Below are 14,533 nucleotides of genomic sequence, written 5' to 3'. Positions count from 1 at the left end.
GTCCTATCTGTCTCACATCCTTTCCCGGCGCATCCATCACCACCTCCGCCAAAATCACCTCCTCCCCAACACCCAGTGTGGCTTTCGACCTTCCTTCTCTGCCATGACCAACTCCTCCACCTCACTCAACTCCTCTCCCTCCAGCTTAACTCCAGTCGCTCCGCCATTTTTGTCTCCCTCGACCTCGAAAAGGCCTATGACCATGGCTGGCATCCTGGTCTCCTGTTTAAACTCCAAACCTACGCCCTTCCTATCAACGACATCCGTTTGATGGCCTCCTTTCTCTCTCGCCGCCCCTCCTATGTTACCATCCATACTGCCAATTCCCACACCTTCTACCCCTCTGCAGGTGTGCCCCAGGGCTCTGTCCTCTCCCCTCTCCTCTACCTCCTGTACACAGCAGATATACCCCAACCCCCCCCCCTCCAGTACACCTCTTGCAATATGCTGATGACACCGCATTCCTCGCCCTCGTTCCTACCCTCCAATGGTCCCAAGGCCTTCTCCAGAATCACCTTGACCTTTTTGCTCCATGGTGTAACCAGTGGCTCCTGAAAATCAATCCTTCCAAGACCCAGGCAATCATCGTAGGTCGTACCACTCGCTCCTTCCGGCTCCTGGATTTCTCCCTTACTGTCTGGGCCCGTCCTGTCTGCCTCACCCCCACCCTCACCTACCTTGGCCTAACCATTGACTGTCACCTCACCTGGATCCCTCATCTCCACTCCATCCAATCCAAAGCCTACAACCGCCTCCGACTCCTCAAACTCCTCCCTGGCCGGACATGGGGGTTGCACCTCTCTACCATCCTCCACACCTACAAATCCTTAATCCGTCCCATCCTCTGTTATGCCAGTCCTGCCTGGATATCTGCCCCCCCCCCCCAAATTCTATAAGTCCCTCCAGATCCTTGAGTGTCATGCACTCCGCCTCGCCTTCCGTATACGCCTTTCACCCCCCACGCGGATCCTCTATGATCTCATTCCTTTCACCCATCTGCTCCTATTCCTCGAACATATCCGCATCCTCTACACCTCCCGCCGCCTTGAACCCCCTCATCCCCTGGTTGCTCTTATCCACTCCCATTCCCGCCCCCTGCCACGTCTTCACCGTTGTGTCCCCCCTGCCCTCCATCTCTACACCCAACATCTCCTTTCCCAAGGTGGCTTCCATCAACTCCCCCTCCCAGATGATGCCCTCTCTCCCTCCATTTATCCCTCCTATCAACTCTGATCCTCACTCCCCCTCCTTTCCTCTGTCCTTTTCCCGTGCTCCCTCTCCCTCCCTTCCATCCTCTTTCTTTCCCACCTCCCCTCTCTTTGCCCCCTTCTCTCGCCCGAGTCCTTTCACATTTCCCTCCTCTGCCTCCTCTCATTCTCCCTCGCATCTGCCCTGCCCCTCTCCGCCCTTATGAGTCCTCTCCCTCCTTTGTTCCCCCCCCCTTTTGGTTTTTTCCTTCCACCCTCCTTGTTTTTCCCCCTCCTCCAGGTCCCCCCCCCCCATTTGCCTTTGGCTCGGGAGTGTCATCTTTGTGCCGCCATTTACGTGGAGTGTTCTACAGTGAGTGTTTTACAGTGAGTGTTCCATGTTGTGTCTTTTGGGAAGTGTTGTGAACGGCCATCATACTGTCGCTGGGTGTGATTTTTTACCTCTTGCGAACAGAGAGCAGACTGTCGCAATGTTTTTTAATTGTGTGTGTACTATGTTACTTGTCTGATTCCTGCGTCTTTTATTAACATTGCCAACCCCTTTTGCTTTCTGTTTTATTTTTCCGCATTTTTCCGCCATTTTACACTTTAAGTCACAGTTTTATCGCCTGTTTTTCTTGTTTATTTTCTTCTTCCCTTTTTAAGAAAGTCTGTATGCTGTAGAGCAGCGTACTAAGACGCTGCCAGTCCACCCCCTTCGGGGGGGGGGGGGGGAATTGAAAATCAATTAAGAAAAAAAAGAAAATCAGGTCTCTTCAGTTCCGGCGTGATTGTGCACTCAATCTCACCTGTAGATGGCGGCCAGATGGTCCGCCGAAATATCGTGTTGTCGTCAGGACGATGGAACTCTGCTGCAAACCCGTGAAAATCATCAGTATTTCATACGCCGGGAAAATCTACATTATCACAGAAAGTACAATAATTTACCTTCATTACCCTCTTTAAATTACTTGCCCAACTGGCGAAGTAACAACGATCGCCAGACTCCACAGCGGTGCCAGTAGCGACTACTGAGCTTTAAACAGTTACTAAAGAATGAAATGTCCTTTTAAAGTATGAAATTATCGTTTTCTCGAATTCACTGATCGTTGGGTCGTAAAACTCGGATGTCAGTTCCCAAAGGGGCCTCTTCCCAATGGATAATAGAGCTAAGGTTGTAAGCTGCTGTTGAGCTAAGAAATTACATATACACTCTGAGACAGAGAAAACGACGCACCACGAAGGAATTATCCGAATGGGACGGAAATCGGTAGATGTGATGTATATGCACAGAAAAATAAATGATTTCATTCTTAGGAAAATTGAATGATTTATTCAAGAGAAGGAATAACGCACAGGTGGACCCCTGATCCGTACACAAGAAGTTATTCGGCTTGGCATTGATTAACAATGAAATAAAAGACCGAAAGCTAAGACGCAATTATTAAACCACGATACAGTGAAATGGTGGTGTTTTGATTTAGAAATTATTCCATGACTGTTGCTCAGCAACATCAAAATCTGTTTATTTACTGAAACAGTTGTTGGATGTCCTGCTGAGGGATAGCGTGTCAAATTAAGTCCCACTGACCCGTTAGAAGTCAAAATCCCGAGTTAGTTGGTGGGCCCCATCGTTAACACTGCAAATGTTCTGAATTGAGGAGAGATCCACGGATCCAACTGGCCGAGGTAGGGCTTGGAGAGCACCAAGACAAGCAGCAGAAAATGTCGCCAAGTGCAGGGGGGCATTATCTTGCTGCAATTTAAACCCAGGATGGTTTTGCAAGAAGAGCAACAAAATCGGGCGTAGAATATCGTCGACGTGCCACTGTGCTAACCAACACATGGCTATCACAGTCACCGAGGCTGGACCCGCTTTCATCAGAAAATGCAACATACCTCCACCCTGCCATCCAATGACTTTTCGGTTGGCCGACCGGAGTGGCCGTGCGGTTCTAGGCGCTACAGTCTGGAACCGAGCGACAGCTACGGTCGCAGGTTCGAATCCTGCCTCAGGCATGGATGTGTGTGATGTCCTTAGGTTAGTTAGGTTTAATTAATTCTAAGTTATAGATGACTGATGACCTCAGAAGTTAAGTAGCATAGTGCTCAGAGCCATCTGAACTTTTCGGTTGACACCACTGAAGTCGAAATTGGCAGTCGTTTGGGGTCAGTGGAATGCAGGGCGTCTGTGTTGCCAACTGCTGCTGAAATTGCTGGTGCAAATGCGACACGATGCCACACACCTACACGCCGAAAACAATGGTCTTTGTATCGGTGGTGCCACGTGGCCGTCCGCGGTCCGGTCTTAGCAGTCATGTACAGAGGCTACGTTCATGTCAAGTCTTTCTGCAGTGCCGTAGGAGGAACTTCCAGTTTATCGTGTCTCTATTATACGACCTCGTTCAAACGCACTGAGAGGTCGATAATGACGTCTTTGTCATCTTAAAGTCATTCTTGACTAACATCAACCCACCACTTCTTACGTCCGACCACGGTAGCTGAGTGGTCAGCGTGACAGAATGTCAATCCTAAGGGCCCGGGTTCGATTCCCGGCTCGGTCGGAGATTTTCTCCGCGCTGGGATTGGGTGTTGTGTTGTCCTAATCATCAACTCGAAAGACCTGCACCAGGCGAGCGGTCTACCCGACGGGAGGCCATCGCCACAGGACATTATTATTACCATGTCCTATCTCAAAAGTAACTAACGCTCCTAACCGTTACAGCGTATATTTAAAGCAAACTAGATTTTCATCCTCATAGTAGAGCGCTACTAGCGTCACGCTTATGCCACTGGGCCGAAATTCTTGATAAAGAAACTCGCCTGTCACCTGTCATCTACGTCGCATGGCTCCTTTTTGGTAATGCAATATTTTCCCGTCAGTGTATGACATAGTGATCTTCAACGCATATTAGAACAGATGCATTAGTCGAAAGTGTCACATAATAAACAATATAGGTTGGTTAGAGAGTACGTGAATCTCTAACATGACTGTGAAATAGTTGAAATATAAACCTTGCATGGGGGCCTATTTAAATATTATTATGCAAATAATTTTAATTTTTGTCGCTGTTTGTCCGATTACACAGTCTCGTAACCGGTTGGCCCTGTCTGGTATAGTACGCAATCTGACTGCATAGAATAACAACAAAGAATGAAAGAAAACTTCCGTTAACACAATTAATTAATTAAGTCCCCAGCAACTATAAAACCTACGAAACAACAAAACACAAGTGTAACTGTTCTGTGTGTGGAAGTGTGATTCAACGTACACACCTGGCACGGTTCTTCCTCAATAAAACAACTGAAGTAATTAAAAAAAACAGAAATACTATAACAGCACATAGAAACCAGAATTACACTCTAATACATGAACACAAGCCAGATGATTTGTTGACTGAACCTGTGACCAAGAGGAAATGTTATTTAGCACGTTAGAGATAATAAAAAAAAATTTCCGTCATATATATTGATGAAACATACACTCTGATCATTACAACATCCGCAATCGAACAGCATCAGCTGTCTAGCCCATCAGAAAAACTGCATACAACATGTTCACAACTAGTCACGGCTACATCAGAACTCCTACTGCCCACTTCACAATAAGTACTCTCCACGACGACTTCACGACAAGCACTCTCCACTACCACATCTCAACAAGCACTGTCCACTACGACTTCTCAGCCAGCACTGCCAGTGGAGGCGGCTAAATCATACTCTCTGACGCAATCTCTGGCGCTGTGACTCAGTGTAGCCACCTTTCATATGCCCCTCCTCCACGGGCTAGAATTTGATGGTATTTTTGCCAGCATTGGTGGTGAAAATACCAACAAATTCGTTAAATAAATACAGACAAAAATTAAAAAGTAATAGTAATAAGTAAATATCACATAACTAGATAAATTTTGGCTTTGCACTGACCCTTCAATAACCTAATATATAAAATACAGTAAGGAATACAGATGCTTGCATACATATGATTTTACATAATAGTTTACGCAAGTATCATGTGGTTGAACAATTCAATCAATAGCGTCAGCAATGACGAATAGGTGCAGGAAAGAGTCTCATAACATCTCATAAACAGTCAACACACAAAATAGCAGTTTGTACAAATATACACATTAAATCCTTTCAATAGTTCAATAAACAAGTAGAACTCCTCAGAGTAGTTGACAGTTCCAACAGTAGCACCCAGCAATGATCAACCGGTGCAAATAGCAGTCTCATAACATTTCACCAGCAGTATTTAAACAGCTTCAACAGTGGCACCCAAAAATGACTAGCAGGGGCAGACACCAACAAGTGAAATTATCTCAGTAGAAGCAGTCCATTAGTGGCACCCAGTAATGTTGAACAGGTGCAGACACCAACAAGTGACATTTCAGTAGAAGCAGTCCATCAGTGGCACCCAGTACTGTTGAGCTGGTGCAGACACCAACAAGTGACATCATCTCAGTAGAAGCAGTTCCATCAGTGGCACCCAGCATTGTTGAACAGGTGCTGACACCAACAAGTGACATTATCTCAGCAGAAGCAGTCCATCAGTGGCACCCAGTAATGTTGAATAGGTGCAGACACCAACAAGTGACATTATGTCAGTAGAAGCAGTCCATTAGTGGCACCCAGTAATGTTGAACCGGTGCAGACACCAACAACTGACATCATTTCAGTAGAAGCAGTCCATCAATGGCACCCAGTAATGTTGACAGGTGCAGATACCAACAAGTCACATTATGTCAGTAGAAGCAGTCCATTAGTGGCACCCAGTAATGTTGAACAGGTGCAGACACCAACAAGTGACATTATTTCAGTAGAAGCAGTCCATCAGTGGCACCCAGTAAAGTTGAACAGGTGCAGACACCAACAAGTGACATCATTTCAGTAGAAGCAGTCCATCTGTGGCACCTAGCAATGTTGAACAGGTGCAGACACCAACAAGTGACATTATGTCAGTAGAAACAGTCCATCAGTGGCACCCAGCAATGTTGAGCCCGTACAGACACCAACAAGTGACATCATTTCAGTAGAAGCAGTCCATCAGTGGCACCCAGTAATGTTGACAGGTGTAGACACCAACAAGTGACATTATGTCAGTAGAAGCAATCCATTAGTGGCACCCAGTAATGTTGAACAGGTGCAGACACCAACAAGTGACACAATTTCAGCAGAAGCAGTCCATCAGTGGCACCCAGTAATGTTGAGCAGGTGCAGACACCAACAAGTCACATTATTTCAGTAGAAGCAGTTCCATCAGTGGCACCCAGCAATGTTGAGCAGGTGCAGACACCAACAAGTGACATCATTTCAGTAGAAGCAGTCCATCAGTGGCACCCAGTAATGTTGACAGGTGCAGACACCAACAAGTGACAATATGTCAGTAGAAGCAGTCCATTAGTGGCACCCAGTAATGTTGAACAGGTGCAGACACCAACAAGTGACATAATTTCAGCAGAAACAGTCCATCAGTGGCACCCAGTAATGTTGAGCAGGTGCAGGTAACAGTCCATAATATTCACTATCACTAATTAGACAGTTCATCAGCAGAAATTAAACATCTCCTAGTGGCACCCATCACGTTGAACAAGCGCACGTAACAGTCCATAATATTCACTATCACTAATTAGACAGTTCATCAGCAGAAATTAAACATTTCCAAGGGGCACCCATCAATGATGAATAGGTGCAAGCACAAACAACAGTTTGAAGGCACACACAATTGCTTTTGCAAAATTATCATCAATGCTCTTACACTAAACATGAAAATAATAATAAACACACAAATGATGTCAGATAATTGTCATATTAAATATTACAAATACACAAATATCAGTAACCTATAACATTTATGGGTGTCAGTGCAAGCCACAATAAACAAGTAAAATAATATTTAGTAGATAGGTCGGTTCCAATTATTTGGGATTAGGAAAGGAAAACACACAAAACACACTCACTCATCTTTCATCCACATTAAGTGCTACTGTGTAATTGAATAGTGTTAACTGTGTGAATGCAATTCTGTCAAAGATTTTATGTTCGACATGTGTATCAAGTAGTAGTGGCAGCAAAGTATAACAGTCGATAATAGTTAGTCAACGTCGTAGTCATCATGTCAAGAGCAATGTTTGCCAAGCCAAATCAAATGCATGGTTGCTGAACAACTGTCAGTGTGCCAAGATATGCAATTACTTCCTCTCTCAAAAAAAAAAGTACATACTGCTTAGTGATTTAACAAAGTATGTGTGTAGACAATCTTCTTCCCACTTGAGTGTTCAAGTCTGCTATCTTCATCTTCCTTGTTCCATATAGACCAACAAACAAACAAAAATGCTCCTCACTTACTTCACCTCTTATCCATCAAAACTCCAATAATCATCAGCATCATATAAACTTAATACTTCAATAATACCTCTTACGTCGATACATATAAACGTTATCATCAATATCATTTACCTTACCTCTTGTCCTCCAAAACTCCAATAATCATCAACTTCACACAATCTCAATACATCAATAATACCTCTTAAATACGTCGATACATGTAAACCTTATCACCAATATAATTTCACTTCCATAGCAAGTCTTTCCTCTAGTCAGTCTCCTCGAACAAGTACAGATAAAATCCTAGTGCAAACTTCAATTTATCATCCCATGCAATCCGAAGACACAATGTCCACACACAACCTCTGTGTAGTCCACCTGAGCCAAATCTTCTACTCATTATTGATTATAAAATACATTTTGGTTACCTTGTCCATCATAAAATAAAAGAAATGCATACATGAGCTCTAACAGCCTTTAGTTTGAATAACTTTCAGTAAGTAAGTACGAGTACAGAGTATGAATGATTACATAAGACTTTGAATGAATAAATCGTAATATTTCACAGTGTGTACACCATTTCAAGAATCATAGCAAAACAGAAGCAAACATGTGGAGTATTTCTTGTGTCAAGTGTCACTTACTATTTCAATTGCTCACGAACAATGCAGTTTAATAACTGTCAATGGTCTAAACCTAGTATTGGTATTTCATGTCGTTAGCTTCCTTTCTATTAGCATAAATTTATACAGCTTCCATAAAACCTCCATCTCATGGCAGTTCATTTTCTTATCTTAAAATATAAGGCACTAAGCGTAAGCAAAACATGCAATAGCGAGTAAATATACCAGTAGAGAACAGAATGTCAAGCACAATCCCTACAGCAAAGCTCTGCCAAGCGAACAATCTATAATTAATACCATAGTGTGACCTAAACTCCATGTTTGTACACCGCATATCAGCATTTCTATATACCAAATTAAAGAGTAGTTATGACAACAAACAGAAATGTATAAATATGCAATCCATACGCAAAGCAGCAAATATGTATCTTACATAATAAACAGGTCATTAGCATCATATCAGCATAAGCAAATAAATGTTCATATGTAATCTTAATAAGTAAACATGAAGGCGCAAGCAGATAAATCACGAAGTGTAACCTACACATAACCATATCAGCACAATTAATCAGGTGACAATTATAATTTAAATAAATAAGCACAGCAGGCACATAATAAAAAAATATGACATCAGTAAAAAAGCATAGCAGCCAAGCGATGCATAATATACACAAGTAACAACCCTGTTCATTAATCAATCATTGTCAAAATCAGTTAATGTACGCAAGCACGTCGCTTCACAAGTAAATTCATAGAACATGAAATTTAGCACAACGTATGAATCACGTAATCGCGAGCAGCAAATTACGTCTAAAGTACGTACCTAAGTGGAAATAAGTTACCTGAAAAATAAACTCAATTAATAGTTACGTTTTTAGTTTATTAGTTTCTTCTTCGAAATTACATTCTTCCTGAAAATTTCTCGATAGCAAGTCCTCTTAACGTCGGACACACACAGAATTATCCTGAAATAAACTGAACGTTAATAACATAATTTATCAAGTCACTATAGTTTTATGCTGAATTTAATCAGAGAAATTTGACTGTGTATTTGTTTACGGCTGTCAGTTCATTCGCACTGAGCGCTCGATCAGCTTTACGTACGCGTGACGTAGGAAGTCATTGTTTGCGGTCAACGACTGCCTCGTGCGGCGCGCCGATTTGACTGTTGCTTTGAGTATGTGCCGCCGCCGGAACACGGCGCGGTATCCTTGTACTCTCCGTGTGTTTACGTATAACTGTTAGTTTCTCAAATGTATGTCATTACACAAAAAATTTAACGTTCGATATATGATGTATTCCCTTAGAGCGTCGAGATTTAAGAGATTCTACTTCATCAGTGTTATCATGAATAATTTTGCGAACTCTATATGGACCGTTATAAAGCCGAAAAAATTTGCGACACAAGCCCTTTCCTTTGTGAGACAAACGATGAGACTTAAGTAACACCTTTTGACCAATTGACAAGGTTTTTAAATGACCAGGACGTTTAGCTGATTTCTCTCTTCTAGCAGCCGCAGATGCAATATTTTGCAGAGCCAGGTTCACAACTTCAGAATGCCGCAGTTTCCGTGTAGGTGGAAAAGGAACGCTTTCAGAAATGCGATTTGTCGGTGCTTTATTTTTTAATATCAATATAGGCGGTAAAGAAGTTGAATCATTAGGGAGTTCATTCAGAATGTTTTGAAAAATATGAAGATACTGATCCCACATTCTGTGATTCTGATGACAATAAAGTCGACACAATTTATTGATTTCCTTCATCCATCTCTCTGAAGCGTTAGATTGAGGGTGAAAAAGTGAAATGAAAATTGGTTTAATCTTACAACGCCGTAGAGTACGAAACCAAATTTTAGAGCGAAACTGTGGTCCATTATCTGATATAACCTTATCAACATGACCCACTTCTTTAAGAAAATGTTTGATGAAAGCATTAGATAGTGAACGCGCTGTTGCTTTGCGTAAAGGTGTAAAACACACATATTTTGATGTCAATTCCACTGCTACCAAAATGTACGCAAAACCATTAGTAGAACAAACCACTGGACCGAACAATTCGACTGCAGCCATTTCGCTGGAATGATAGGAAACAACGGTGCTCTGTGAGAAATAGTTGGCGGCTTAGCCTTTTGACATAATTTGCATTTGGCAAGAACAGATCGAATACGTTTTTCCATGTTACTGAAGTAGCAATTTTCTCGTAATTTATGAAAGCATTTTCTGGGACCAAAGAGTGCATAACTGAAATGTGTGTACCAATCAATTTATTAACCCACTCATCACGAATACAAACTAACCAAACAGAGTTGCCGACCGATTTTCGTTTAAAAAGAATATCATTGCGAACTAAATAATACTGTCTAACAAAAATCTTTAGATAAATCCGGATGTGAAAGAAGTGGAGCAGCAACTAATGCATCACGAAGTTGTTCAAATTCTGATTGAGCTTCCTCATCCCGACACCAATCAGAATTCTTTCCAGATAGTTCACATAAACGAGGTGTGGCCAAATTGTCCAACCTAACAAAGCGCTTAGAAAATTACAGACACCAAGGATACTACGCACATCACGTTTTGTGGTAGGAATAGCATAATTACGAATAGCGTCTAGTTTCTCTGGATCAGGAAGAATACCTTCTGTAGAAATAATATGACCAAGAAATTTCACCTGAGAACGACCAAATTCAGATTATTCCAAGTTCACTGTAATGCCAACCCTTGCAAAAATACGTAATAATGAATCCAAAATTTTGTTGTGATCACTCCAAGAACGTTTAGCAATAAGAATGTCGTCGACTTATGAAGTAATATTGTCACGAAGATAAACAGGTAAAATTTCGTTTAAACTACGAATGAATGCTGCTGAAGATACAGTAAGTCCAAATGGTAATTTCCGATATCACTTTTGGGTAAAATTGTCATATCCGGTTAATCTTTACCAACTCTCTAGATAGATTGATCATTGAAGAGTTGTTTTGATAGATGCAAAGAATAGTAGAAGAGTAGGCAGCGGTGCAGAAAACTAAAAGGGAAATAGCACCACAACAGCTCGGGGCCCTGTGCACGCTACGGCACATATTCACTTAGTGTAGCGAATCCCCTGGGGACTTAAATAGCTGCACATAAATTCCAGTTTGTGACTTAGTGGCCAATTTGGTGGAACTGCGTACATAAATTGATCTAACCATGAACATGGATGTATGTCATTCTTAGAATTGCGAAAGATTTTAAATTTCTGCACAGTTAAAAAGTGTTTATAGTCAAAGTTTTCGCCTCGTGGCAACAAAGACCTACCGCGTCTGTCCCAGTCCGAATATCGATTATTGTCAAGTTCGCGTGCCTGGCGCAATCTTCTTGCATCTCGTAAATAAAGTACATTATTTTCTTCAAACCCCTCTGCTATCTGTGATTCTAAATTTCTTCTGCTGTCTTTTCCTAAGATTTCGCCTTCAATTCGTTTGACCTGCTTTCATAGTGCCTCAAATTCCCTTTTAACGCGATCTTTAAATTTTCCCTGATTTTCAACATGCTTAATTATGTTCTGGTACTCTTCGGTTTATGAAAATGGCAATGTAGCTGTATCATCTGAATCTCTGTCCCTATTTAAACTAAGACTTGTCAATTTATCAGCAATCTCCTCAACTCTTTCCGATAAGTCACCTATTTGTTCTTTCTGTTTATTTGCGTCTTCCGTAAGTGTCGCGACTCGGGTTTCAGTATTGACACATTTAGTAGTTAACTGTTCATACTGTTGTGATAGGTTATTTATTCTGTCATTTGGTACGGATTCCTCGATTCTTTCAAGTATTTCTTCCTTATCGTGTGCACGTTGTAAATTTAACTCTGAAAATTTTTGTACTATCACGCGATCTCTTTCTTCCTGTTCTCTATCCTGTTCCTTTTGTCTGATTTCTATTGAAATTACTCTATCATTGTGAGCATTCAAAATCGGTTGTACTTCTACTTCTTCTCGAATTTCTTTTTTTAATTCATCTTTCATGTTTTTTAAAACATGTCCCTATTCGTGAGTCTAACCGTGTTTCCTTTGTTCCCATATCAATTTTAATTGTTCCTATCACTGTTTTAATTGTTCCTACTTGTGATCCCACTGTTTTTAATTCAGATCCCAAATTTAATATTGCACTCATCAACTGCTCCATGTTAACTTGTTCGAAATTCTTTTCGCCCCTAACATTTCCGGTAAAACTAACTTCCTTCGTCATAGCAGTAAAACTGACTGTGTTCGATACTATTCCAGAATCTTCTGTCCTTAATCTCATATCCTGAAAATTTTTTGATTGTGAAAAATTTTGAACTGGTTCCGGACTATTTTCCCGACTTATTAAATTGTTTTCTACTTCATTATTCATCATACTGTTCTCCTGTGTTGGCGAGTTCGCCATGTTAACAATTTCGTCATTCTCACTATCCATCATTTTTGCCTTTTTCATCGATCGGGTAGTCATTTACAAAACATACAAAACTCGTCACTATACGAGAATTACACACAACGACACTTTATCACCAACAATACCATTCACACGAAATGCTTCCCAACAAACACGCCTAACGAACAATTAAAACCTTCACAATTGCACAAAATTGTCGGACCTGTATACAAGACATCAAAAATTAAATTCTGCAAAAATAGCATTAGAAGAATGACAAGACAACTACAAATGTTCAATTAGCATATCTACACCTGCAATATTCTGTTACTACAAATTACTACAACAATACTACTGTCTGCTATTTTTACTATCAAAAGAATTCCAAGGGACGATCCGAAGCAGCGGTCGCCACGTGCGTGGGGGCTTAATTAAATAAATATTATGCAAATATTTTTAATTTTTAGTCGCTATCAGTCCGGTTACGCAGTCTCGTAACCGGTTGACCCTATCTGGTATTAGTACACAATCTGACTGCATAGAATAACAACGAAGAATGAAAGAAAACTTCCGTTAACACAATTAATTAATTAAGTCCCCAGCAACTATAAAACCTACGAAACAACAAAACACAAGTGTAACTGTTCTGTGTGTGGAAGTGTGATTCAACGTACACATCTGGCACGGTTCTTCCTCAATAAAACAAGGTAATTTAAGCGTCATTTACACTGAAGTAATTAAAAAAAACAGAAATACTACAATTGCACATAGAAACCAGAATTACACTCTAATACATGAACACAAGCCAGATGCTTGTTAACTGAACCTGTGACCAAGAGGCATTGTTATTTAGCACGTTTGAAATAATAATAAAAAGAAAATTTTTTTTTACCTTCATATATATTGACGAAACATATACTCTGATCATTACAACATCCGCAATCGAACAGCATCAGCTGTCTAGCCCATCAGAACAACTGCATACAACATGCTCACAACTAGTCACGGCTACATCAGAACTCGTACTGCCCACTTCTCAATAAGTACTCTCTACGACGACTTCCCGACAAGCACTCTCCACTACCACATCTCAACAAGCACTGTCCACTACGACTTCTCAGCAAGCACTGCCTGTGGAGGCGGCTGAATAATACTCTTTGGCGCAATCTCTGGCGCTGTGACTCAGTGTAGCCACCTTTCAACCTGAGATCGATTGCTGTTGTTTTCTCCACTGTCTACTTGAATTATATCACGTCACTGAGTTTCAGTTAAGAAATTGATTTTAGATTCATTAACGAAAGAGTTATCATTAATGAAATGTTTTTGTTCTAATTATTAATATTATTATATTATTGTCATTAGTTCGTTATGTGCAAGTACTAGCTTGTTCAACTTTCGTACTATGTAGCTGTTGTTCATTTAATTAATTGCTAATGCCGTGAACTCCATGGATTCTAAATAGCTCACAAAGTTTCAGAGTATTTCCAAAAGTCTCTTCGCAGGTCTCGATGATCTCGACGGTTGGCTGCAACTACGCTAATATGCGATCGCCTCAAACTTGACATTGTATTTAATTTCAGACAAAGAATCCTCAGCATATATACTGGTGATTTTAAAGTACTCGACTCACTAACCGATATCGTAGCTGGATACGTAGATTTCCACAAAATAACAACGAATTGTCATTTCTCCCTATGAATTGACCGTGCGTGCAGCCTCGCCAGGAAACGTCGAGAAATCAATGTCCAAAAATCGTGTACACATATTGAATGTTCACAATTGATATAAGTCCCTTCTGGGGAATTAAAAAATGCTGTGTGCCGTAAATTCTTGATTTCCATTCCCTTGAAAATATTACATTTCTTGACACAGGGATGACATTAATCGGACACGCCACCGATGTTAAGCGCTGTCGGGCTGGGGTAGACTTGGACGGATGACCGTCCAGTCTACCGAGCACTGTAGGCATTCGGGGTGCACTCAGCCTTTGTGAATCAAGCTGAGGAGCTAC

Source organism: Schistocerca piceifrons, chromosome 2, assembly GCF_021461385.2.
Source record: "Schistocerca piceifrons isolate TAMUIC-IGC-003096 chromosome 2, iqSchPice1.1, whole genome shotgun sequence".
Taxonomy (NCBI): Eukaryota; Metazoa; Arthropoda; class Insecta; order Orthoptera; family Acrididae; genus Schistocerca; species Schistocerca piceifrons.
The sequence above is the reverse complement of the archived record's forward strand: the minus strand, read 5'-3'. Positions refer to the sequence as shown.